The sequence below is a fragment of the Ochotona curzoniae genome, unplaced genomic scaffold, assembly GCF_017591425.1.
Source record: "Ochotona curzoniae isolate NIBS_2020 unplaced genomic scaffold, NIBS_Ocur_1.0 contig_3498, whole genome shotgun sequence".
Lineage (NCBI taxonomy): Eukaryota > Metazoa > Chordata > Mammalia > Lagomorpha > Ochotonidae > Ochotona > Ochotona curzoniae.
Window position 1 is genome coordinate 839757 of NW_024465885.1, and position 27240 is coordinate 866996.

Sequence of the window (27240 nt, forward strand, 5' to 3'; positions counted from 1 at the left end):
GAACATTAGTGCAAGTGTAAATATGCAGTGTTAAGCATTTAAAATCCTTCATACTTGATAAATATAATAAGTTACTTAGTTACATGTATTTTTTATCAATTCGTATTAATTCAAAGCTCCTGTGTGGAAATAGAATTTATGAACTTGATTTTTTGAGTTTCATCATGCATAGTTGCTTAACTGTGGAAGTACATTAGTATCATAATGAATTCCCTCACAATCATTTTGTAATCCTCTAATATATATATAGATCAGTAAAATAGGATGTGTTTCTTAAGAGGCAAAAAAAGCGAAACTTTGTTTTTGTGCTTCTCTTTCCTAACCAAGATATACATATACTTTTCATAGTCAGTAGCCATCTCTAAAATGATCTTATGAAATTGGAAACTTTTAGCTATAGGTTAAACATCTGAATCTAAAACTTTTTGAATAATGACTTGATCTGCAAATGGAAAACTCCACACCATGAGATTTCGTTTTGTGTACAAAATTGTGAAACATTTTGTGTAATGGTATTTTGAGGCTGTGTATAACATAGAATTGATTTATAGATTAAACTGCTTAGATGTGGGTTCCATCCCCAAGATAACTTCATTTTATATATATATATGCAGATATCCAAAATGCATTTTTTCCAAGCATTTTAGATGAGGGATACTCCACCATGATAGCATTTTATTTTTGATTATGTATTATGCTTATCTAGAGACAGGCCTATTTAAAAGGGATAATAAAGTAGGTAAAGAAATTCAATTGTTTTGATGTAGGATAGTGGAAAGAATTTGTGTTGGAAAAGAATACACCACCTGCATGTCTTATGTTGAAACAGTTACACACAATTTATAAGTATGTGTTTGATAGATCTTTAGTAAGTGATAGCCTTAAACTTTTTGTTTAAAATTTCCTTAGATTTTCATATCCCTTTTGCTATATGAAAAATAGTTTGAGTTTAGCATTATCAATACTACCTTTTCACAAATGAAAGCAGCAAATTACAGAAACCTTAACCCTTTCCGCTTCCTAGCTCCAGAAGTCTCTGGCATTGATTATGTAACAATTTTATGAATCACTTCACAATGGTGGGGAACTTTTTTTTCTGCTGGGCCTGTTTAAGTCTTTACAACTTCACTTGAAGGCCATATAAAATACCAACCTAAAAATTAGTCTGGTATAGATTTATTGAGTACTGCCTGTGGTCATGTTGGCAGGACCAGTCCAAGTAGTTTTGTTGGCCTGCAGTCCAGGTATTCCCAACCTCAGTGAGAAAGTATACAGTAACATCAACCATGTGTTTGCCAGTGCTGAGCTATTCTAAACTATCAGATAAATAGCTATATAATAAAGGGAGAGATTATCCCAGATATTCAGTCACCCATTGGACAGAAAAGATAGTATGCATGTTTTGATACACACAAACGATGGAGAAACCAATCCTCATGTGTTTAAGAGAAAGTAATTTCATGATTAACTGAAACCTAACGTGTGTGTTGAGGAATTACTATAGACATTGATTTTGAAAAGACTAGCAGAGTTACTAGGGGAAGTATAATACAGTGAAAGAAATGTCATTTGATACCTATATTAAGCAATGATGTTAAGGACAATAATAGCGATGGTAACCCATTTCTTCTGAACTTACTCTGTACTGGGCATTGGTTTTATCTACTTTTTTTTTTTTTCAGTTAATTCAGCTTATAGCTAAACTAAAACATGGGAATTCAAACTCAAGTCCACCTCTAGAGCCCAAAGTCCTTAATCACCAACTGCCTCCTACCCAAGGCCTTCTATTCTTGTCCTGCTTTCACTTAATGTTTGCACAGGTTAGCACTGGCAGTTTTATTTGAAGAAAAGTATAGCAGATTTGGAGAAGATTCTAGAGAAGCGTACAAGGTGAAAAGAATTGTAAGTGGGAGAAACAGATGCGATGGTAGAAAATGTTTTAAAATTTTAACTCCTCTGTGCAGGCAGAATTACTTCTGAGGGGGAATTTGTCTAAAACTTGCACAGTGGATGAACTCAGCACTACTGCCTGATTTGGTTCCTTGAGCAACAGTGGAGCTGGATAACATGTTAATACAAGCAGGGCACATCATGGATTGGATCGGTTCCAAACAACACTTAAGTACTGGGAATACTGAGAAGTTAGAGGTCAAAAAGGAAAACTGAATCAAATGAGTACATGAAACGAAGATCATACAGAGAAATAGAGTGAAGTAGAACAGAGAATGTGTTAAAACTGTCAGATCCAGTTCACTGTAGAAGGTTTTTATATCTGTTGCTTGTAGCCTTCATGTTTGTTTCAGAAAACAATAGCTTAAATTTGGCTACATAGAGTTTATCATACAAAGGCTGCTATGCTTTTGGCACAAAAAAATGGTCATTAATACAGGTTAAGCATACACAATTCAGAATGCTGAAATACTCCAAAATCTAAAACTTTTTGAATGCTTATAGGATGCTGCAAGTGGAAAATTCTACATTTTCTACAACAGGTCACAGTCAAAACACAGGCGCACTAGAATGATTATATAAAATTATCTGCAGCCAATGTTTGTAAACTTTATGAAACAAATGAGTTTTAAGTTTAAAATTGTGTGCCATTTCCAAGATATTTCACTGATTACATATTAATATCTCCAACTGGAGAAAGCCTGAATTCTGAAATGCTTCTGGATAAAGTATAATCAATCTATATTAACCTAGACTTGGGCAGTGGATTTAGGCACATTACAAAAAAAATATAATTTGGCATAATAGCCTATGTGATAAAACTTTTATTGAGTGTTTGATATATGCCACAAAATTCTGAAACCACTATTTCTGGAGGAATTTATAACGTAAGTTGTTTTCTATCTACTTTGGAAAAAAGTAAACATGTTGGCTTTCTTTAGAATTATCAGAATGTGAGAGAGAAAATAGTATTTACCTTAAATATTGATTGTGCAGTTTACCCTTTGATCACCTGATTTCTACATTCATGGAGTTTTAAATCAGGCTCTACTAGTCCTAAAGTGGAATATAGTCTAGACTTACTCTGTTAATAACTTTAACTTTGATATGTCACTTCAGAAAGATGGTTTGATGTTACTTAATAACACAAGTGGATTTCTATTAGAGTCAGTATTATATGATCAACTCAGTTAAAATCAGTATATGTGTGTTTAGATTATCTTTAGGATAAGCAGCACCAATGAATGACAGTAATTTTAAAGTGTATTTTTTATTTTACTTTAAATTCACAAGAGATTTACTTTTATTGGAAAAACATATTTACAGAAAGAGGTAGAGGCAGAAAGATCTTCCATTTGGTGGTTCAATCCCCATGTGGTCCAAATGACTGGAGCCAGGCCGATCTGAAGCCAGGAGCCAGGAGATTCTTCTTGAGCTCCCATGTTGGTGTAGTGTTGAAAGGACTTTGACCATCTTCTACCTTCCCCAGGCTGTAAGTAGGGAGTTGGCTGGAAGGTGAAGCAAGTGGGACATAAACTCATGCCCATAGGAGGTTCTGGTGCTAATAGATGGAGGGTTAGCCGGTTGAGCCCTTATGTCAGCCCCAAAGGATAATTTATTGTTGAGGTGTATTATGTATAAGTTAAATTGTCTGAATAGAGTCAAAGAATAGTTAGTGTTATATCGTGCATGTGTACCTTTACTTTTCCTTATGATACTATCTTTCATACTTTCTTTAGACTTTCACTTAATTTAGGTCATTAGGAAATTAAATGTAATTTAATATGCTTTGATATGCTTCAAATGAACATGTCATTGAACAAAACAAATCTGAAGTTATAAAAATTACTAGTATCTAGTTTTTTGGTATTTTTCATTGTTATTATTATTGTACATGATAGAATTTTGTAGGTATAGGGATTCTCTCCATTTACCATTCCCTCTCCATTTTGGCCGCCACTGTTTTTTGCTATATTGTTACAGCAGTCATACAAGTCCAACATTCTGCTATTCAAGTGTGTCATGGCATTGTAGGTATAGACAATGGTAGATAGTTTAGCATCTATTGTCAAGGTATATTTAACAGTTTCTTTGGAATTCCTCCTTTTATTTGCTAGTAGATATGCATACTGCAATGTATCTTTACTTCTCGGTATATTCTGCATTTTATACTTCATCTATGAGAAAATATGTATATACATATTTACCCATACATCTATATATTTCTTTTGTATTTTTAATTAAGATAATGTACTTGTCCTTTGTGGATAGCTTATTTCCCTGAGCATAATGGCCTGTATTTGGGACCATTTACTTGCAAATGGTAGGATTGCCATTTTTTAAAAAAATGGCTGAGTAGTATGTCATGGAGTAGAGATAACACAGTTTATCCATTCCTCTTTCAACAGGCATTTGGGTTGTTTCCACGTTTTTGCTGTTATGGATTGTGTTGTTATAAATGTAAGGTTGCACTACAATTTATGTGATTGATAGTTTTAGTACATGTACTTTGGTAACTAAACCTAAGAGCCTTGGAGACCACCTTGTCATTTACATATACTTTATTAAGGAGTTTCTTTGGAATAATTATTAGTGAGTCTAATCACACTTCAGACTTTCATATCCATCCCCCACCCCCCAGATTTTTAAAAATGAAGGATTTCAACAAAATCCTTTTAATTATCTTTCACTTTCAATTCCAAGATGCCAGCCTTTCTGAGTAAAATTTCTTTTAGCTCTGTGAACAACTGCAATGACATATTGGGCAGAAGAACTCTGCTTTGAAACTTCTCTATAATCAGTTGGGCAAACAGAACATTGGTGGAATCCATAAATAAAGAGCAGAAAATAGTAGGCTTTGGAAACAACAGCTTGGTCTTAAGAGGTTTGTGAATCCCTGTAGAGCAAAATCAGTATTTACCCATTTTAGGTGTCCAAGTGTTTCTAACTAAACAGAGCCAAAGTAGTTAAATGTGCCAGCAGTCTTGTCCCTGAAACTAAACATAGGGCAAAAGATGTGTTCCTCCATGCACCTTGTCAGCAATCACAGAGAATGTCAAACCTGTCTGTTTTTACCACCTGTGATATTTCTACCATTTAAAGATACTTCACATCAAACCTGAGCTCTGATTACTGACGAATGAAAAATAATTCACTTAAAGAGACCCAGTAACAAATGAGAGAGGAGAAAGATATGAAAGTCTGAGTATAAACCTTAGGTAACCAGTAGTGGTTACATAAAAATCTGGAAAACATGAAAATCTGAATTTGGAAAAAAAATTGGGAGAATTTATGAAAACTGAAAAAATGAGAAATCTTTTCAAATATAAAAAAAATTCAGTTGAACCATTCAGTAGATAGACTGAAGAGAAACATCATCACTGTTGAAACATGACTTAGGCACATTAGGAACTAATAAGGCACATGGGAAGAGTATATCAGTATATCTTGAGCAAAAAGAAAATAGGCTAAAAATCTTGAATCAAAAAAGTTCCTGCACAAAGGAAAAATGTGAATATATCAAGTTATTTCAGGAATTTAATACTTGGAACAGTGAAAGCTTGCAGATAGTTTAATGACATTTACATACTGCACAAAGAAAATGACTATATCCCAAGAATTCATATGCATGGAAGGATATCATTTGTTAGGTGAAGGAAATATTTTTAGATGTAATCAAGTATTTTGAGTATATGGTGTGTATACCTTAGAAAATGTTTGATAATGAATTAGAAGCAAGCAACCAGTGAACAAGAACAAAAACTATAATATGAGGAAGATTATGAGGACAGAAAATAATAGTGAATGATGAGAACTTATGTATACTTTATATAAAATGCAGTTTCATTTAGTAGGTAAAATATAGTTGACTAGCAATATATAATGTATAATTTCACCCTTAAAATACTTCATTAGGGAAAATTTGATTTCTATCCAAGTATCATCAGAATGAATAGAGAATTAGGCAGCTTAGGAGTAAAAGAGAAGAGAAAATAGGCAGTAAAATATGAGTGCAAAGGAAAAAGAGAAAAGGCAATGGGGAGTGACTATATCCTCAAGTTCAATTTTAGGGAAGGAGAAGGGAGATAGACCTTTGATGTTGAATAAAAATATATCCTACATATATACATACTTCTGTTTATTCTTGTAGGGAAAGTGAAAATAATATTCAGTGCAGTAGATTGTAATTTCAAAAGGACAAGAAAGAAAAATAATGCAGTTTCTTGATCAAATTAGAGAAAAGGAGAGTGAAAAAACAATATGTAAATAAAAAATAAACCGAAAATAATTGGATTATACATAGTTAGGAATATTAAGTTTTAATTACTTATTTTATTTGAAAGTTAGAGGGAACGACAGCTCTTCCATTTAACTGCTCACTCCACAAAATGCTACCATGGCCAGAGCTGAGCAGGTCCAAAACTGGGAGCCCGAAGCTTCCTCTCTGTCTCCCTTACAGGTGTAGGGGCCCGATAATTGGACCATTTTCTAAGGTTTTCCTAGGCCATTAACATGAAGGTGTTGGTATAGTGGTTCGCATAGCTACCCTAGGCCATTAGCAGAAAGCTGAATCACAAATGGAACCCCTGGACATGAACCTGCATGCATGTGGGATCCTGGCACCAAAAATAGTAGGGTTAGTGGGCTATGCCACCAAAAATAGTAGTGTGGATATTGATTTAAAAAAAAGTTTTATGTATTTTTATTGGAAAGGCAGGTTTACAGAGAACGGGAGAGAGAGGGAATGAAGGAGAGACAGACAGACAGACAGACAAGACACAAGAGACATCCAGCCACTGATTCACTCTCCAAATGGTATCAGCAGCTGTAGCTGAGCAGATCTGAAGCCAGAAGCCAGGAGCTTCTTCCAGATCTACCATGTGGATGCAGGGGCCAAGGATTTAGGCCATCCTCAGCTGTTTTCCAACACTATAAGCATTGAGCAGCCAGAACATGAACTAGCACTTGCAGGCAGAAGATTAGCTGATTGAACTGCCACGCTGGCCCTGAATATCAGTTTTTATGTTCAAACTGGATAGATTATGTTCTCCAACCTCAACATATATTTTTGGATGATATTAAAAAATGCAAGCTAGTCAAATTATACCTCCAGAAAAATACTTAAGACAAAGTTAATAAAATGTAAAATAATGGTAAGATATCATAAATAGAAACAAAAGACAAAGTGATACCATTAACACGAAGTGAGAGAATTTAAGATTAAAAGGGATAGGTGTAGTGTTATAATAATAGAACACCAGACATAGCAAGTGTTTTAGCAGATAAGTTGTGAAGTGAAAATTATTGGAGTCATTTACTTATGTTACATTAAAAAAAGACTAAGATAAATAAGATGATAAAATAAACATATATAAATGTGACATTCTTTGGAGAACAGAAATCTTACAGGTATATTCTGTAGCAAAATAAGCTAGCATGTAAGCTAGCACAGTTGGATTTTCAGTTTTTCTGAGGTTTAACTACATAAAATTCTTTGATTAAAATTAAAGTAACCTTAAGTTTTGAATAAAGCTGAAGTGACATGGAGACCAATGAACATAAAATATTTACATAAAAAATTATGGAAAATTAACTAAAGCAGTTTTAGAGGAAAATTGATAGCCTTAGAGACTCTTTTGATTAAGATGGAAAATAAAAAATAAAAAATCCAAAATCTAAAAACCACATTGCTGGTGTTTTGGAAAGACCATTTAAAAAAATAAACTTTGTGGTACTTCTACTCCATGACATACTACTCAGCCATTAAAAAAAAAGGCAGCCCTGCCATTTGCAACAAAATGGTTCCAAATACAGGCCATTATGTTCAGGGAAATAAGCTGATTCACAAAACTTCCTGAGTACCAAAAATTATTGATTTCTACACTTTTAGCACAATTTCAGTGATAGATTCTAAGGTATGTCAATTTTAACCTCAATATTAAAGTTTTGGAAATGAGTGAACAAAAATAAATGCTAATGAGGAATGAAGAAAAAACAAAGTTGGAAATAATTTTAAAAATTAAATGTAGCTATCTGACAGTAAATTTTTAAGTAGAAATACATCTTTTAAACACATATGAATGGTCACCTGGGGGAGATAGAAGAGAGATGACAATTACTGTTAAAATATTGGAAAGTTAACCAAATGTAGTCTCTTAAAGATTGTGGCATAGATACTTTTGAAGTAATTTGAATTATTTTGGGGCATGGAGTATACTGATATATGTTTTAACTTCATTTAATATCTATTTGATTTTATGAGGATTGTGTAAAAATTATAGTCTAGTTTATGAAATGTGTGCAGTATTTCAACTAAAATAGAAAATAACATCAGCAATGAATCAAAAGCAAAAATAATAAATAATACATCAATATAATTTATTACACCATAGTTAAAGGAGAAAAATCATGTTCACTTCAATATATGATGAAAAGTAATTTAATTCAATAGATATCCTTTAAAGGCAATCGGTGTAAGAATAAGTGAATTGTTACATATTGGTATGTATTTTCACCTACAGGCAACTAAATGTATGGTCCTAAATGACTAAATCATGAAACCATTTTAATTACATTCAGAAATTGGACAAGGGACCATCCATCACAATTATTTAATATTGAGTAAGAGGCTTTATTTAACAAAGTACAACTGACATTAATACTGATCGAGCAGAGCTAATAATGTCTTTTTGCAGGTGATATATGACTTAAAAATTTCTGAAATGCTAATTTCAAGATCTAGAAAAGAACAAAAATTGGTAACTTGGTTGGTTAGAAGATAGATGAAAATTTGTAATTTTTTGTGAAATCTATTGACTAAGAAACTATCCAGGTATAGAAATGATATGAAAGCAAAGGCAATATCATATTAAATAGAACAGGATCTGATTAAAGAAGAAACTAATATTTTGGGGGGAATATAGTATTAATATATTAATTCTTTGTAACTTAAAAAATGTATTTCAAGCAATTCCAATTAGAATCTTGATGAGCTGTTTTCAATTTTTGAAAGAGGTAATGTAATTTTACAATTATGTGGATGATCACATGTTAATAAATGACCAGTATGAAAAAGCAGTGAGGAAGACTTGCATTGTGCTTATAATACGTAATATAAATTCAGTTGATCAGAATATATGGTAATGCCATAGGAAGACATACAGATTAATGGAACAGATAAATTATTTTTAAAATAGGTAACAGCTTGGACAATACATCACTTAAATAATGAGACTGCAATAACTGATGATCACTGTGGAAAAAATGAAAAGCATTATTGTTTTGTATCTTATACAAAGATAGTTTACAATGGATGGCTTAAATGAAAAAAGTATAAAGAACTTTGCAAAGTGAATCATCATAATTCCCTAATATAGAACATAATGAAATTCACCTATCTTTTTGCTTTTTGTAAATCTAAAGAAAATTACTTAGTGAAATAATGTTAGTTATCATATGTCTTTCTTATCATATCATTATGTCTTTAATATGGTTACATGTCATATAATGTTTAGTTACTTACTAGTTTAACCTAAATGTCTGTGAAATAGTTAATAGTACTATCAGTATTCAATAGATGAGGACAACCTGGATTGACTAAGTAGCTTAAAACTTCTTTGGGAGAAGATCAGGTATCATGTCCTTGTAGTACTAAGGCATATTTTGTGTGTGTGTTAGAAATTGTCATTGAATTATTCCATATAATCTATTTTATGGTGCTTTGGTGATCCCATTGTTCCTTGGTCCTGTTCTGGTGCTAATTACTTTTATTATCAGGAGAATCAAGATAAATATTAACATCAAAGTACATCTAGAAAGTGGATAAAAAAATATAAAACACGCAACCTTGGAGAAGTATGTGAAATTGACTTGGGAATGAGTGGTTACTGATTTTGAGCTATAAAGTGATTGTATATATGACATACATTCAAACTCAGAGCATATTTAACTGACTGGTTGATGCTCCTGCACTCATTTGCTGGCATAGTGGTATGTTTGTAAGAAGATAAACAAGCATTCTGCTGAATGTTTCTAGCAAAGAAACACAATTTGACAATTAACCTGCCACTGTTGTCAATCTTTTTATATCTTTAGAACATAAACATTTTGTTTCCAGTTCCTTGTATTTATTTTAAAATAAATTATGTGATCATATAAATAATTTTCTTGTAAGTCATGCATTAGAATATATTCAACTACTGATATTCCTTCTGGACACTAATCATGAAACTAATAATGAAATTTCAGATATTAATCCTCTGTGTTGACTAGGTATCTTGGGTGAGAAGGTAGAGGAAAGAACCTTCAGTAACTTGGCGTGGAAGGGCTGTATGGTAGCATAGCACACAGAACTAGCCTATGACAGACCTTTTGGAAAGGAGCAATAGTTATAAATTTATTGACATCATGTTTTTCATAGTTGCTGATGTATGTTGGCTCAAAGAGTGGGAATTAGACACTGGAAATTAGTGGATAGACAAGGTGTGACATGAATGATAAGCGTCTTGACTTGTGGAAAGGTGATTGTAAGAGTAGAAGAGGATCAGTGTACACTGAGGTACTTACAATGAGCAGTTTACTGTGTAAAAACATAATTCAGAATGTGTAGTTGTTTCAGGGATGTGTCGTTGGAAATATAGGATCAGTATTTTTAAAGTTGTTAGAGACAGGTGTTCATTGAAAAAACAGGTTAGTCTTCAGGGAGAAGTAACACAAAAGCAATGTAACAGGGCTGCAGTAACTTTTTTTTTCTGAATAAAATTCCTGGAGAAAAGGATTCTTTTCAGAGATATAGGGCTCTTGTGAGACACAGTTTGATTTATTTGCATGAATGATAAATGTAGGAAAGAAATGTTTTAGATTTTTGTTGTTTTTTGTTTATTTGAAATGCAGAGAGAAAGGGAGAGAGAGTACTTCCATCTGTTGGTTTAATCCCCAAATGCCTACAACAGCTGAACTAAGCTGTGCTGAAGCCAGGATCCAAGAACTTTATCCTGGTCTCTCATATGGAAAGCAGGGGCCCGTGTACTTGGGCTATCATCTCCTAGGGTGTGAATTAACACAAAGCTGGACTCAGAGGCAGAGGCAGGACTCCATCCCATCAGGTTTGGAATGAAGGTATTGCAAGAATTGTTTTAACTGTGGTGCATACTGTCTGTCCCGAATAAGGTGAGGGAAAATGGAAAGTAAAGACATGACAATATTTTGCTAAGAAAGAAGAGGGGATTGGATAGTCTGTCTTTGTTGACTTTGCAATTGAAAGAGAAGGCAGGCTGAAATTTGAGAAAGAGAAGGTACAGGTTGACTAACCCTCCCATCAACAAAAGGTGAGGCTGAGCCAAAGCTCAGAGTGCAGACTCAGTCTGAATTCTGCATTTTGTTGGCCTGAACTCAGACACAGGAGCTATCAACTGCTTGCTTCAATTGCTTATTTGGAGATTTTTAATCTTTTAATATCATTTTTTAAAGCTCCTTTCCTAGGTTAAGGCACTGTTAGATTGTATTCTTTGCTCATATTTGACGTAAATGAATTCTTGATATTTTCACACTCCACCAGTCTTCAGTTCTATGTTAATATTAAACAGTCTCTGCTCTATTAAGAATTATTTTATTCTTTAATTTGATTGCTTGTACTTGATAAGTGAGTTAGTATATTTCTTTGGTATCTGTTGGGATTTTATTCAAGCTATATGGTACAAATTTTTTTCCCAACAAACTCAACTTTTTTCAGACTCAGCCTCTTTTGAGCAATTTTAGAATAACTGAGAGTAATGTACATAAATGTCCTGTGTACCCTCAACTACCACCACATGGGTAACTTCAGCCAGGATCAACGTTGACCACCAGAGTGGTACATTTGTTACAACTGATGTTCCACTACTGTATTATCTTTGTCATACAGAAGTCACTAGATTCTAATAGCATTCAGGTTTTTTCAAAAAAGATTTATTTTATTTGTATTGTAAAGTCAGATACACAGAAAGGAGGAGAGACAGAGGATCTTCTGTCTGTTGATTCACTTCCTAAGCAGCCACAAGGGCTGGAGATGTACCAATCCATACCCAGGAGCCTGGAACCTCTTAGGGGTTTCCCACGTGGGTCCAGGGTCCCAAGGCTTTGGACTGTCCTTGACTACTTTCCCAGGCCACAAGCAGGGAGCTGGAAGGAAAGTAGGGCTGCTGGGATTAGCAGGGGCACCCATCTGGGAACCCAGCATGTGCAGGACAAGGACTTTAGCCACTAGGTTAGTGCTCTAGGCCCAGAATTCAATTTTTTGTTATTCATTCTACACATTTGAACAAATGCATAATGAGATATGTCCTCTATTTTCATACCATACAGAGTAGTTTCACTGTCTTAAAAATCTAATGTTTCCACTTATTCTTTTCTTCTGCCGCTGCTTGAATCTCTGCTAACCACTGATCTTTTACTGTCTCCTAGGTTTTACTTTTTCTAGAATGTCATATTAATATACTCGTAGTATATAATCTTTTCAGACTGACTTCCTTCATTGAGTAATATCCATTTGTTTCTTCCATTTATTGACTTTTAATTAGTTTAATACCATATGCATATTCAATTCCTGTTTGTAACTTCAGACAAGTAATAATGTTAGTGCCCTAATATTTCTGTCATATTATTTCTGGTGTCTAAGGAAAGTGGGAATGATGATGTTGGGGAGGAAACTAGCAAAAAAAAAAAAAAAAAAAAAGCAAAAATATCTAAGAACAACTTCCTTCAATTTAGAACTGTTAAATAAGTTATATAAAATGAAAACAAACATAAGCTGAGATTTTTTAAATGCTGTATGTGTGTCAGGAGTTGAGTTTCTCATCCACCAAACATTTAAGATTTATACTTTAGAATTAGTGTGTTTGATTTAAATTATGGTTTTGTTTTGGGAACTTGGACTTCACTATTCTCTTCTGATTATTAAGTGAGATATAGAAATTGTTTGGCATCATATCATGATATGATTAAGTGCTTGATAAATGTTAGTAAATTCAGATCCATTTATTTTCCCCATTTTAATAATGTTAAGAGGTTTGTCTAAATCTAAATTAGCAGATCAAAGATTTGAATATAAAAGTGTGAATCTATGGATTGTATTTAATCTATGGATAACTTGCACACTTTTAATTTTTGTTTCCTCCTTTTTGATATAAGACTAACTCTAGAAAAGGTAAGGCTTTGAAATAAATGATTCTTTTTTTTTTAAGATTTATTTTATTTTTATTGGAAAGGCAGATATACAGAGAGGAAGATCTTCCCTGTGTTGATTCACTCCCCAAGTGACCGCAACAGCTGGAGCTGAACCAATCCGAAGCCAGGAGCCAGGAACTTCCTCCAGGTCTCCCACAAGGGTGTAGGGTCCCTGTTCTCAACTGCTTTCCCAAGCAAAGAGTTGGATGGGAAGCAGGGCCACCGGAATTAGAACCGGCGCCCATATGGGATCCTGGGCGAGCAAGGCCAGGACCTTTAACCACTACGATATCACGTTGGGCCTAAAATAAATGATTTTCTGACTCAGTAAATCAGAAGCAAGGCTCCACACTTTAAGCTTCTTTCTTATTTTTAACATTTGCTTGTTTTTCTGAAAGGCAGAATTACACAGAGAAGGAGAGAGACAGAGAGGAAAATCTGTTGGTTCACTCTTCAAATTGCCACAAAGGCCAGGGCTATGCCAGACTGAAACCCAAAGCCTACAGCCTGGGTCTCTCACATGGGTGCAGGGGGTTCAAGCACTTTTACCATCTTCTGCTGCCTTACCACGTGCAAGAGCAGGGAGCTGGATCAGAAGTGAAGCAGCCAGATCTGTAACTGGGGCCTATATGGGATGCCAGTGCCACAATTGCACATTAATGTGCTGTGCCGCGGTGATGCCCCTCCCCCAAATTTCACATTTCTAACTCATTTCTAGGCAGTGCTGATGCTGCTTCTGGTCCAAGAACTGTTCTTTTAGGAGTACTGTCCTACAGAATGTGTACAATGGTAGAACACCACTGTCACATTAAGATAATTTTTTCTTTTTTATTATAAAGTAGTTTTTCTCTTTAAAAAATTATTTATTTTTTTTAAAGATTTATTTTATTTTTATTGGAAAGGCGGATATACAGAGCAGAGAGACAGAGAGGAAGAGCTTCCATCCGATGATTCACTCCCCAAAGTGAGCACAATGGCCGATGCTATGCTGATCCGAAGCCAGGAGCTTCTTCCGGGTCTCCCACGTGGGTGCAGGGTCCCAAAGCTTTGGGCCGTCCTGGACTGCTTTACCGGGCCACAGGCAGGGAGCTGGGTGGGAAGCGGGGCTGCCGGGATTAGAATCTGCACCCATACAGGATCCCGGGCGTGCAAGGTGAGGACCTTTAAGCACTGTGCCATTGCGCTGGGCCCAAAAATAAATGATTCTTTAAGTGTGGTGTGGTAGGTTCTCCCTAGAAAAAAGAGAGATTAGATAGTCTGTTTCTACTCAATGACATATACCATGCCATTGTAGAATTTAAAATTATGCTTCTAGTTGCATTTGAGAGTCCTTTCTCACATTGAATTAACAGTATAGTTTTTTTTTTAAAGTTATTTATATTTATTGGAAAGGCAGCACTCCCCAAGTGACTGCAAAGGCTGGGGCTGAGTCAATCTGAAGCCTGAAGCTAGGAGCTGCTTCTTAGTCTCCCGTGTTGGTGCGGGGTCTCATGGGAATTGGAGCAGCAGGGATATGAAGCAGCACCAATGTGGGTTCCCAGTGGGTACAAGGCTACCTAACCACCTGGCTATCATGCTGGGCCAACAAAATAGTTCTAAAAATGGGTATGTAGTTATTGCTTCCTTAATTGTTTTCACATAAAGCTGTTATCTAGGAAATTGTGTGGAGAAAATATTTGCATCAAGAAAAGTCTCAGGTTCTAGAATCACTTGTGTTCATAATGTGAATATGTCTTTAGTTCATTTTGGTACTAGGTAAATAATTCAAAATATTTATTAAGATGGAATATCACTTTCTCAGTTAAAAAAATTTGTACTGCTCAGCCTAGGGCTTCTGTTTCTAATAGGTAAATGAGTTTGAATACCGAGTGCTCTGGATGATCTAGGTGAAACGAGTTCTGTAATTTACTGTGGTGCAAAATCTTGTTATTTTTTTCAGAAGCTTATCACTGTAAAAAGTTAGAAGAATAGCAAATTTATAGGACAACAGTGCAGATTAAATAGTTTAAGTGAAGTGATTTTAAAAATTGTTATATGACAAAAATTTTGCTGGGAATAATTAGTAGTTTGAAAAATCCATAATATAATAAAATTTGAAGACTTCTGGTTTGGAAAAGGAAGAAATTAGTTGTCATTTATTACAGTTTTGCTACTGGTCAAATATTTTGTCATTTGTTACTTCTACCTGAAACTTTCTAATGAACAAACTGAATTCAGAGAAAAGTACTAACTTCCTTAATTGTAACTAGTGAATGTTAAAGACTGATTCAAATTCATATAAGCTTGGTTGACTTTACAGTCCATGTTATATCTACTCCAAATATTCTGTTTTCCAATATTCCTAGAGGTTGTTCCATGGGCAAGAAAGAGTAATATGAAAAGCTAATCTTTCCAGATGTATTTCTACTGTTCTAGCCAATGGTAATTTTAAGTTCAACTTCAGTAACAGGAAGAACTACATTTTTGTACTACATGACTAAAGGGATTTCTGAGAATAAATCTGTATGCAGCAAAAAAAAAAATAAATAAAACTCTCCTATTAAACAACTCATTCTGTAAAATCTACATTGATTATATCAAGATAGTTTTAAAGTGCTTGAATGATCAGCTTGCCTGGAATAAAATGAAAGGTTTCAAGGTTAGGGTGCAGAAGTATTTCTAAATGTGAAATTGGCCCCCGTTCATAGACAGGCTATTTTAGTAGATTGACTGAGGTCAAAGTACACATGAGCCTGGAGGATAGCAATGATGTGGTTGATTTTTGTTAATTAAAACTTTACAACATACAAGTAAGTAAAGGCCAAATAAGGATATTTTGTAGTAAGAGTGTGGCCATTAATAACATTTGCACTGCTTGAGGTTCTTTGGTTATGTAATACTCCACTGGCAGAATATTACAGTGCAGTATCAACTTTATTAGAACTATATTATTTTTTCTATAGAATGATAAGGGTTATAATTTTGCTTGCCCTATATATGATGACAGGAGACTACCAATACTATACTTTTAAAACATATTTTCAAAAAATATATTTGATTTCTTTTTTTAAGGTAATGGTATTAATAAAGATTGAGGAGATGGCTGCTTGTCAAAGGACCATGATGTGGAGAGAGAAGTTCAAATTGAATGTTTGTAATTTTTTGTAGTAATACAATTTTGTTGCCAAAACTAAAGTAATTTTCCTTTTTTGTTTTAAAGATTTATTTATTTTTATTACAAAGTCAGATACACAGAGGAGGAGAGATGGAGAGGAAGATCTTCCCTGTGCTGATTCACTCCCCAAGTGAGCACAACGGCCAGTACTGCGCCGATCTGAAGCCGGGAACCAGGAACCTCTTCTGGGTATCCTACATGGGTACAGGGTCCCAAGGCTTTGGGCCATCCTCGACTGCTTTCCCAGGCCACAAGCAGGGAGCTGAGGGGAAGTGGAGCTGCCGGGATTAGAACTGGCACCCATATGGGATCCTGGCGCGTTCAAGGCGAGGACTTAAGCCACTAGGCCATGCTGCTGGGCCCCAAAACTAAAGTAATTTTCAAGCTAGCTTCTGTATATACTAAAGATAGTACTAAACATGTATCTGCATATTATTAATAACTTGCAACAGAATTTTACAATTTGCTTGAAAATCCTCCAAATGCTATGTTAGATAGGTTCTAAAATTCTCTTGTTAGAAAAGTAAACTACTACATATGCCTCTTAATTCAGAAGAATAACTTTTTGAAATCTGGGAAGATGGAAACATACCAGTCATAATTCCGAAAGATCTTCTACACATTTGATTGTTGGGATTGACGTGATTATGTAAAGACAGTTACTAGTACTCTTCTTCCAGCCAGATGTACTATTCTGTGAGGAATTCTCCCCTAATGCCCTAGGACAGTTATGACAGCTAAGTATCAAATTACTCTGAAGATAGTAGTGTATTTTAAATTACTATTTTATAAAGTACATAATCAAGTCAAGATGTAAAGGCTGATGCCTTTAATCAAATTTCTTTCCCTTATTTTTTGAAAGCAAATCATTTTAGCTTATTAATAAGAAAATTAAAATGTATTTTACAGAATTTATTTCTTATCTGTACCATCTTTAAAGTGCCTATTATGGCATCTTCTCTAGTATATGTGAAATGGTAGCAAATGTCCAATTTGAAAATAGGTATGCATATATTAAGTGTGGGCTTATGTTCATCTGTGCCCAGTCAGTTAAATAGAAATGACTCAAAACAGAAAAGTTTTAATTCAAGGGATTGTTTACAAGAGTATTTAAAAGTTTGGTGGAGCAAAAAGTTGACAATGTTACTCATCAGTGAGCACTTGTAGAAAACAAGGGGAAAGTTTTGTTACTTAGAGGTTGTAAGGCCTCTGCTGCTGATGCAAGGAGAAAATGAGAAAATGCTTGCCAGTGCTTTGTATGAAATGAGCAACACATACTACTACTAACATTACAAAAGCTCAGAGTCCACACTGACGCTGTTGCCATTTGTCAAGGTTGTTGGACTTATCATGACTGCTATAACTTACAGTCACTTGTGATGGTAGCTGTTGTTTTATAATTTCTGTACCTTGCTGCAATCTGTAGTCTCAGGAACCAGATCCTAAAAACTTCTGGATAAGGGATGATGGGACACCACCACTGTGCCAAAAGCATGAAGAAAAACATTAAAAAGTCCTGCATGCTAAAGTCTCTTCCATGCTGCACTGGGATCCCATATGACCATTGGTTCTTATCCCAGCTACGCCACTTCCATTCTAGCTCACTGCCTGTGGCCTGGGAATGCAGTGGAGGACAGGCCAAAGCCTTGGGACCCTGCACCCCCTTGTGGGAGACCTTGAGGAAGCTTCTGTCTCCTGGCTTCTGGCTTAGGATCAGCTCAGCTCTGGCTACTCTGGGGAGTGAACCAGCAAACAGATCTTTCTCTCTGTCTCTCCTTCTCTTTGTATATCTGACTTTACAATAAATAAATAAATAAATCTTTAAAAGAAATTAAAAAAAACATTTATCTTGGAAATTATGCCCGTGTCTACCCTCATGACAGAGCAGTCTGGGAAATGTAGTTTTAAGTTTGATCACAAGAGAGAGTATAGAAGAGGATTTCATTCATCATTTGTAGGTAAGTTAGTCTACCAAGTAGTCTACAAGTGAGCACAAGTACTGTAGGATGTCGTTATGATTTTTTTAAATTAAAACTTTAACATGCAGTAGAAAACATATAACCAAACTTGAAAGACTTTAGTAAGAATCTAATACTTCAAATACAAATGGACATAAGAACCAGTAGACAAATGTCTGTCTAGGGAACAAAGTATTTTTACTGATTTTTTTCCAAAAGTTGGAAATTTAGTTGCAAGGATGCAGGTGAAGTAACTAGTAAAGTAAAGCTGCATCTTCAGCTTTTAATTTTTATTTAGAAATGGATTCTGTTTTGTCACTCAAAGCTAGGATCTGTGTTCAAGATACACTTGGTAATTTGTATTTTACTTATGTTTTGGTCAGTAATATGTTTCTTTTGGTGGTCTGTTACCATGCCTTATCAGCTATAAGTAGTTTGACTACTCCTTACTATTGCTTGAAATCGTTTTATGTTTCTTTCTATGTACTTAGTTTAAGTATTTAGAAATATATTTAAATTTCAAGACAGTATCAGTAAAAATGTTGCACCTGGAAAGCTACAGAAGTAAATTCCATTATCTAATACTTCATAAATATCATTCTATGATATCTTTGATGCTATAAAGACTTTAAGACAGTTTTATTTCTGTTTTATTTTAAGAGTTTTTTGTTTTCTTTGAAAAATGTAACACACATATAAAAACTGCATATTTATGGGGTAACATGTTTTATTACGTGCATGCATTGTGTAATATCCATTCAGGGTAAATATGTTTGTACCAGTTAAACTGCTAAAGCACACATTAATTTTGGAATAGAATTCAGAACTCAATGCATTTATTGGTGAAGGTAGATGGGAATGATTTTAATTATTTTGGGCAAAAGCCGCATTAATTTTATTAAAATACTAGCCAAGGGCAGTTTGAAAGTTATTTCAACATCAGACTTTGAGATATGATATCATATGAGACATGTATTGGAGTCCTAGACATTAACTTTATAAAATGAACTCTACGGTTTGATAACTTTCTTTCATAGCACTTTTTATAATTAGCACAAATTTTATTATAGATTATTGGTTATGTACAAAACTTTATTCAAATTGTAAGATACCTGTTTTATGTTCTTATATCACATACTTACAAGTGCTGGGAGTATTTGTGATGTAGGAGGTCCAATTATTACAGCCTAAGGTGAAATATCAGTTTGAAATGTAGGTGAACATCTTATTATTTAGTGGTAAATTCAAATTTATGAATATTCCTCATGGAACACAATTTATTTTCTATAGAAAACACTTACTTGAAAAATTATTGATAATCTGACCAAAATTGAGTTTTGAAACAATTATTAAAAGTTAATGTAATGACTTCAAAGTATAAAACATCAAAATATATATTCTAATTAACATAGTTTTTTATATTCTTGATAGAAATGAAGATGAATGCGTAGATTATTTTATAAAAAGTTTGTATTACCTCAGTTTTTAAAATATCAGGAGCCTACAATCTACTAGGATTCTTAGTTTTCTTAAACTTAAATAAAAGATTGTTTTTACCCTTTTGAACCATCCCAGTAAGCCATTGCCTAAGAGGACCTGGCAGGCTAGTATCACGCCGAATCCTTTGTTATCCAGTTTCAAAATAATAGGACAGATTGCTATTAATATTTTTAACTCTTTGACCAAACTGGTTCATAACAGGTTTCTTTTGTCACATTTAAAAGTTATTTTTCATATGCTGCTTTCTTTATCATCTTACTCTCTCTTTGAGATGCTTAATATAGATTTCTTCAACATTTATAAAATAAATATAATATCATCTAGACACTACTTATTCTTTCTTATCTGTTTCCTACTTTTTTTTCTATACTTTGTTCTTCATCTCATCAATTTATTATTCTCAGAAACTTCTGCAATAATATTGTCAAGTTCTTCCTAATTTTGCTCATAAATTGCATTTGGGTTGAGGTTAGGCTGACTCTTGGTACTTCATTTTTTTTATGTGTACAACAAAAACATTAATGCTATCTTTCTTACAATGCTGTTGGGAGGATTAAATTAAAGATGTAGTGCTTAATCTGACACATGTAGTGCTTCCAATTTTATTTTGAGAAACCAGCTTGCTAATAGTCACAGCTTTTATATATTTGGAAAATTTGAAGCTCTTGAGTTTTGAAATGTAGATTCACTAGTGGTTCATTGGAATTGTTCTCAATTTGTTGGACAAACAACATCTGTAACAATGAACATGCATGTTGTACATCTTCTTGTGACTCTAATTTTTCCCATAGAATATACTCAGTAAGTTCTTTTTCCTTGTGTTTTAAATATGAACTGCACATATAAATAAATTATGTAAGTGTTGAAACTTTAAAGCTAGTAACTTGCATTGTCCTGCATTGTTTAATAGAAGGACTAAGTGGGAAATAGCAAGAGCTCACATAATGTTATGTCTCATACATTTTTCTGTGGTCAGGTAGTTATTGCATTTTTGTATTTTTTAATTTATTAAATCAGCACTTCACAGACTGTGTCACTGAAAGTACTCACATCTTCTAAATTTTGGTAAATTAATATTATTTAAGATCAGTATATAGGAATATAAGAATAAATGCATGGTAACATTATACTTCAGACATTTGCATTTTATGCATTTTATGCTTCTATCCATGTCTCTTGTATATTTTTTTTCCAAAGAGTGATTAATTATAGCTGGGTATGAGTCATTCTGGAGTAAAGACACTTTGTTTATAAATTTCCTATTTTTAGTTACCTAATTCATTTGAGACATGAAGAGAGAAAGAGTCAGAGAGACAGAGAAAGAATGAGAATGCCTTTATTTACTGGTTCAGTCCCCAAATCCCTAAATCCCTTTTACTCTTGCAGTAGCTAGGAGTGAATCCAGAAACAAGAAACTTAATACATAACTCCCAAGTGGGTAGTACGGGCCCAATAATATGAGCTAATACCACTGTCTTACTAGTCTGAATTAGCAAACTGCTAGTGCCAGGAGATGGACCCTGAATGCTGCTCTGAAAAGCACATGCTACTAAAGACACATTTTGAGTTTTACTGATCACTGGTCACTCACTGTCCACCCTGGCACTAGTTACTTTGATCTGTTATAATGTTTTCTTTCTAGTTATGAAACTGCCATATTTGCAAAGTTTAGAGTATACTGGTGAAAGTGGGGTAGTGTCTTCATTGTTTTGTTCTTTAAGCAATCATTACACTATTAAATAAGACTAAAGTGTAACACATTTCCTGAAGTTTTGAAAAGGAGAATGTTTGCATTGCAAAACTTCATCTACTTAGAATTTGGTATTAGGCATTTTCTCTTAATAAATTCTTTGGCCACTTCAACTTTGGAGAATTTGTCACTGTTCATTTTTCTTTCCTGCCATTATCCCTCTTCTTCCTCCCATTTTTTTGGTTACTTACCCTGATTGCACACATTTATTCATTGCTTAGGTAGTACAGTTTAATTTCCCAAAGGTAATTATTCAAGCTCTGCTCCCTGACCCAGACAACCTTTCAAGGTGTTTTTTCTTTCTTTTTTTTTTTCTTTCTTTCTTTCATTTTTTTTCAAAGAAAACAGTTCTATTCCTGTGAAGAACTCTAAGGCTAACTTTGGAATTGTACTTGAACATTTTTATTGTGGCTGTGAAAGAAACAAGATAAGCCAAATATAAATACGAGCTAAAGGCTTTATATTTTTTTCTCAGTGATGATGAGAATTAAAATTCTACCAACTATAGGGAAATATCCTTTTTATACAACACATTATGAAAGTTTCAGACATGGACCAAAGTAACAGAAATTTAGCTTTTGACTATTATCATTTTTTTTAACGTAAGATCTTAACATAAGGATACAGTTTTATGTCACTTAATACATATTTTAAAGATAATATTTACAAATTGCTTATGTCATTAGACTTACCTTGTTAAAGTTTTTAATTAACTAGTGTTTAAAAACCCACATACTATTGTTTAATCATTCGTTCAATTATTCATCAATTAAAAAACTTTCTTGAGTTTCATGTTTACTGCCAGATATTGACGAACTGTGCTTATAAGTAAAACATGTGCCAGGAGTGATGGTGAGGCTCTTAGCTCACTTGCTGGAGGAAGCGTATACAAAAGCTTCTAGCAATGTGAATTAGAGCTGTAACCAAGTTACTCACATGGAGGTAGTTGTTTAGAAATGAAGTTAAATATTCATCTCTTCCTGTGGAGTGGTCACACTGCTGGCCAATATTGGCAAACTATGATTTATCCACAGACTCTTAGCTTTCATTGGGATTGATAGGATGAACTTTTAAAATAGATGGGCATAAATAAGAATTATCATGTAATTTGGACACAAGGACACATGCAGCTGACATTATAGTGGTGACTTCAATGACAAAATCATCTACACAGTGAGACACTTACTCATGCTGACCACCCTCCACCTGGCCTACAACCGTGGACATCACTTTGTCACTTTGCTCTGTCCATTATTGCAACATGACACTTTTTTCCTTCTTATCCTTTGCAGAATCTCTTTGGATGACTTGCTTGTTAAAAATATTAAAACATCATAGCACTTTTTCCTGATACACCTCACATATTAAAACATGAATGAGTTCTGAGAAAAGACTCAGTGAAAGTGTGCTTTATATAGTAGCAATGATTTTGAAATTAGCTTTCTTTGCTTTAAAAAACTTAGCAAATGAAAAAAGCTTCACCTGTCACATACTTTTAGAAGTATTTATTTGTAAACATAATGACTCTGAAGAACTCATTTTGGATTCTAAAAAAGTGTGACATTTGGGAGCAAGTGATTGGCCAATGTTCCACAGAAGAGTGCCTGGGTTTGATTCCTAACTTTGACTCCTTACTTTACCTTCCTCAGTGTGGATCCCAGATGGCATCCGTGATGGCTTACGCAGCTGCTCATTTAACCCATGTGGGAGGCCTGGATAGTACCCCAGTCCAGTTCCAGCCATTGTGGCCGGTTAGGGAATAAACCAATGGAATGAAGGTTTTATTGTCCCTCTCTGTATGTTCTTCTGTATCTCAAATTTAAAAATATATATCAATAATGAAAGTATATACTCCAAAACAGTATCTGTCACTGATTTGCATAGTGTTTTATGTAGATATTGTGTGCTTGTAGGCACCGTGGGGGAAATTGATAAAATATATCCAATAGGTCTAAAAACTCCAGTTTCTTTCTAGCTTTAACCTAAGTACTTCCCCTTACTCTTACACACAATTATCTCATAAGAGACATTATAAATTTAGGTGTTTATATTTGTTTTGTTGGATTGCATTTTTAGCTTTGCAAGAGGAGAGAGAGTACAAGATTTAAGGCATTGCATTACATAGGATTTCACATTATGTTGTGGCAAGATAATTTGCTTGCACTAATTATATTGTTTGCATGCCTGGCCCCTACCTGTCTGTTAGATCTTCAAAGACAAGTACTCTATCATACTTTTTATTGTCAGCTTCCACCTCCCAAGTACAGTATGTGGCATATTGTGAACATACAATAATGTGCTTAATTTATGCACACAAAGTACAGCAAGGGTAAATTATTTTAGAATAAGTCATTAATATCAACTATACTAGAGTAAGTACTTTAGATTGTGTTACTATATCCTTAAAAAAAACTTAAAACTTAAAAAAAAGATATTATCTACTTTTACATATTTTTAGATATGTTAGGATTAAGCATGTGCCCTTTAAACTAGATATACTGGTTTCAGCTCTCAGTATTGTTATACTGTGTGACCTCAGGAAAGTTACCCCTGTTACTTCACTTGAAAATGAGACTAGTGATAGTGAGCATGACAGAGCGTCTTATTTAGGATTTAACAGTTAATGAATATAACAGAACAGCTTCAGAGACATTGTAAACAATAAAGCATTAGCTGGCATATCATAAAATTTTTGTTATCTAATTCAATTTCTTTCTTTTGTATTTATCTTTTAATTATTCTACGAAGAAACTGAAGTAGAGGATGTTTACTTGACTTGCCCAGCATGTAAAAACTATTTTTGACAATGCTGGGACCAGAAGATTTTTTTTAAATTTAATATACTTCCTTATTTATGATAGTACTAGGTTCACTGTAATTTGGAGGAAACAGCATAGATTCCTTATTACTGCTTTACCACATGCATGCGTAGCCTCTCCTGTTACCATAATATCTGCCACTGCAGATATTATGGCGTTTGTTGAATATGATGAACCTCCTCTGACAGGTGGTTGTAATTCAGTCTGTAGTTTATATTAACTTTCATTCCCTCTTAATGTTGCATATTAATAGGCATGAACAAGTATATGTTGTATATCCAGGGTAATTTCACTGTCCTAAGAATCTTTGGTGTTCTGTTTGTCTTTCACTTCTTCCTAACTCCTGAAAGCCAGTAATGTTTTCACACTCTCCATAGTTTTCTCTTTTTCAAAATGTCAGATAGTTGGAATAATATAGTGTATCACCTTTACAGATTGGTTTCTTTCGTTTAGTAATATGCATTTAAGTTTCCACCATGTATTTTCGTGACTTGGTAGCTTATTTCTTTTTAGCCTTGTATAATGTTTAATTGTCTGGATGTACCTTGGTTAATTCATTCAACTACTGAAGAATATTTTAGTTCCATCCAAGTTTAGGGGATTATGAACAAACCAGCCATAAACATCTGTGTGCAGGTTTTTGTGTAAGCCTACGTTTTCAACTCCTTTGCATCAGTGCCAGCAAGTGCAATTGCTGGATTATATTGAGAGTCTGTGTAAACCTTTCTTCTGAACTTGCTGTACTAGTTTGCCTTCTTAACAGCAGTGACTGAGGGCTGCTGCTGTTCTATACTTGCAGCACCACTTGCTGCTGTTAATTGTTCTGGAATTAAGTCATTCTAATAAGTGTATAGTGTTGTCTCATTATCTTAATTTCCATTTTCTTGATAACATATGATATACAATATCTTCTATATACCCAGTGTCATTTCTATATCTTTGGTGAGGTGTCTGTTAAGGAGATGCACCCATTAATATATATATATATATATACACATATATAATGTAATATAATGTATAAAATAAATATGCTATATATTTATATACATATAATTGATATGTAACACACACATTTATCTATCAGAAAGAGAAACTGCCACCTGCTGGCTCACTGTCCAGATGTCTTCAAAGGGCTCAGCCAGAGCTATGAGTGTAGGGACCCAATTACATGAATATCATCATCACTACGCCCAAGGTCTACATTATCAGATGGCTAGTGGGTATTGAACATGGGCACTCCAGTATGTGAAAAATTTGCCCCTGCCTCTTGTTTTTGCCCTTTCAAAGTAGCTAGCTGTTGTTAGGAAGATGAAAAGACTTAGTTCTTCATATTCTTGGAAGCAAATAATTTTCTCATCCTATTCTCCTTGTAATATAGGAACATAAAATAATATTTAGAACTTTGGAAAAATGAGTAACTACAAATAGCTCAACTGAACTTGTCACAATGATTCTGGTGTGCTTTTTTTTGTCATATTTTAAAAATAGTGAATAAAGCTTCAGTAAAATAATAGAGCAATAGTGGAAAAAAAACTGCAGGGCAGAGCAGTAAAATGTGTGCTAGTATCATGGGTGCAATAAGTATATTTTGAAGTGGTTTTTATATAGACATATAAGTAACAGTAGGGGGTGTGTTACATCTGTTTTAGAACTTCTCTCTTAAGCAACTGCCCTTGAGAGAGGTAACACTCTCATAGCACCAGAAAATGCCTGAATTATTGGTTCCCTACTAGAATTTTCTTAAGACAATTTGTATAATATGTGCTTCTAATCTATATGGGCTCTTTGCCCTTAAAATAACTAAAGCAATATTGATTTGTGTTCTGAACATGACCCAAGATTTATATGACATCCTAAAAAAATTGTGTCTCAGATATAGATATAGTTGATCTGTAAGTTATATACTGAAGTAGCTGTTTTAAATTGAAAACTATTTTAAACAATTTTAAACATAATAGTTTTGTTTATGTAAAGGAACACTTTTTATTTTTTGATCGTTAGAGTACTAAGCCATATGAAAAGCACAGTTTTACAGTTAATATAATCATTGTTGCCCAAGTGCAAGATTTGAATAAGTCAGATGCACTCATATTGTTTGTGCTTGTATAAATGTTTCTCAGCAAATTTCACTCCATTTCAGTGTTCCTAAGTCTCATAAAATATGATGCACAAACTATAGAAATATATCAAAGCAGGTGGGTGTCCAGATAGATATGTTACTAGAATGCAGTATGATTCATCATACAGTCTAGTTTTTCAAAAATGAGAGATGAGGAGTGTAGGTTGAAACTAGTTCTGTAATCCTATAGCTACAAATACATTACTTAACAGGGAAAAGACTCCTGCGAGTAGGAATATCATGTCGGAGAGCTTGTTGTGGGATGAGGTACATAATAACAACATTAATTTGGACCTGCTACATTTAAATATGGTTAAAGGTGTCAAAGAATAAGTATTTTTTTTTCTGGTAAGCAAGGTTTATTTAGAAGCATTGCTTATTTTTGTTTTCCCCGTTTAATAAAAGATCAAGGGTATCTGCCATGGTTTCGGATTCCTATGAAATCTTGTCCTAGTGGTGGTAACACCTTAAGGGATTTATTTCTGTTGTTGTAACATCATGTACTCTATGCATTGCACCTGTTCATACAGAGTATATTGCATTGTGATATTTGTACAGCTAGATGCTTCAAATAAGAAACCAATCTGCCTTCTTCTAGAGTACCAGCCAATTAGTTACTTAATTAAACTTAATTCTGTTTTTGTCTGCAGTTTTATATATGGTCTGGATTTATCTACTGATAGTGATTTGTTTGCAGTTATCAGTTTTGCCTGAAATCAGTTTTCCTTTTGTGTGGAGTCTGTTTCTTGCAGAGCCTCTTTAAAGGCTGCTCTGACTTTAAAATCGTA

General features: G+C 34.0%; 1 long non-coding RNA gene across 1 annotated transcript; it reads left to right on the forward strand.

Annotated features, from left to right (window-relative positions):
* The first annotated feature begins 8326 nt into the window (after positions 1 to 8326).
* Positions 8327 to 10450, forward strand: LOC121156666. Its single transcript, XR_005883902.1, has 2 exons — positions 8327 to 9854; positions 9986 to 10450. It is a non-coding gene; the product is annotated as an uncharacterized LOC121156666 (long non-coding RNA).
* The last annotated feature ends 16790 nt before the right edge of the window (positions 10451 to 27240 follow it).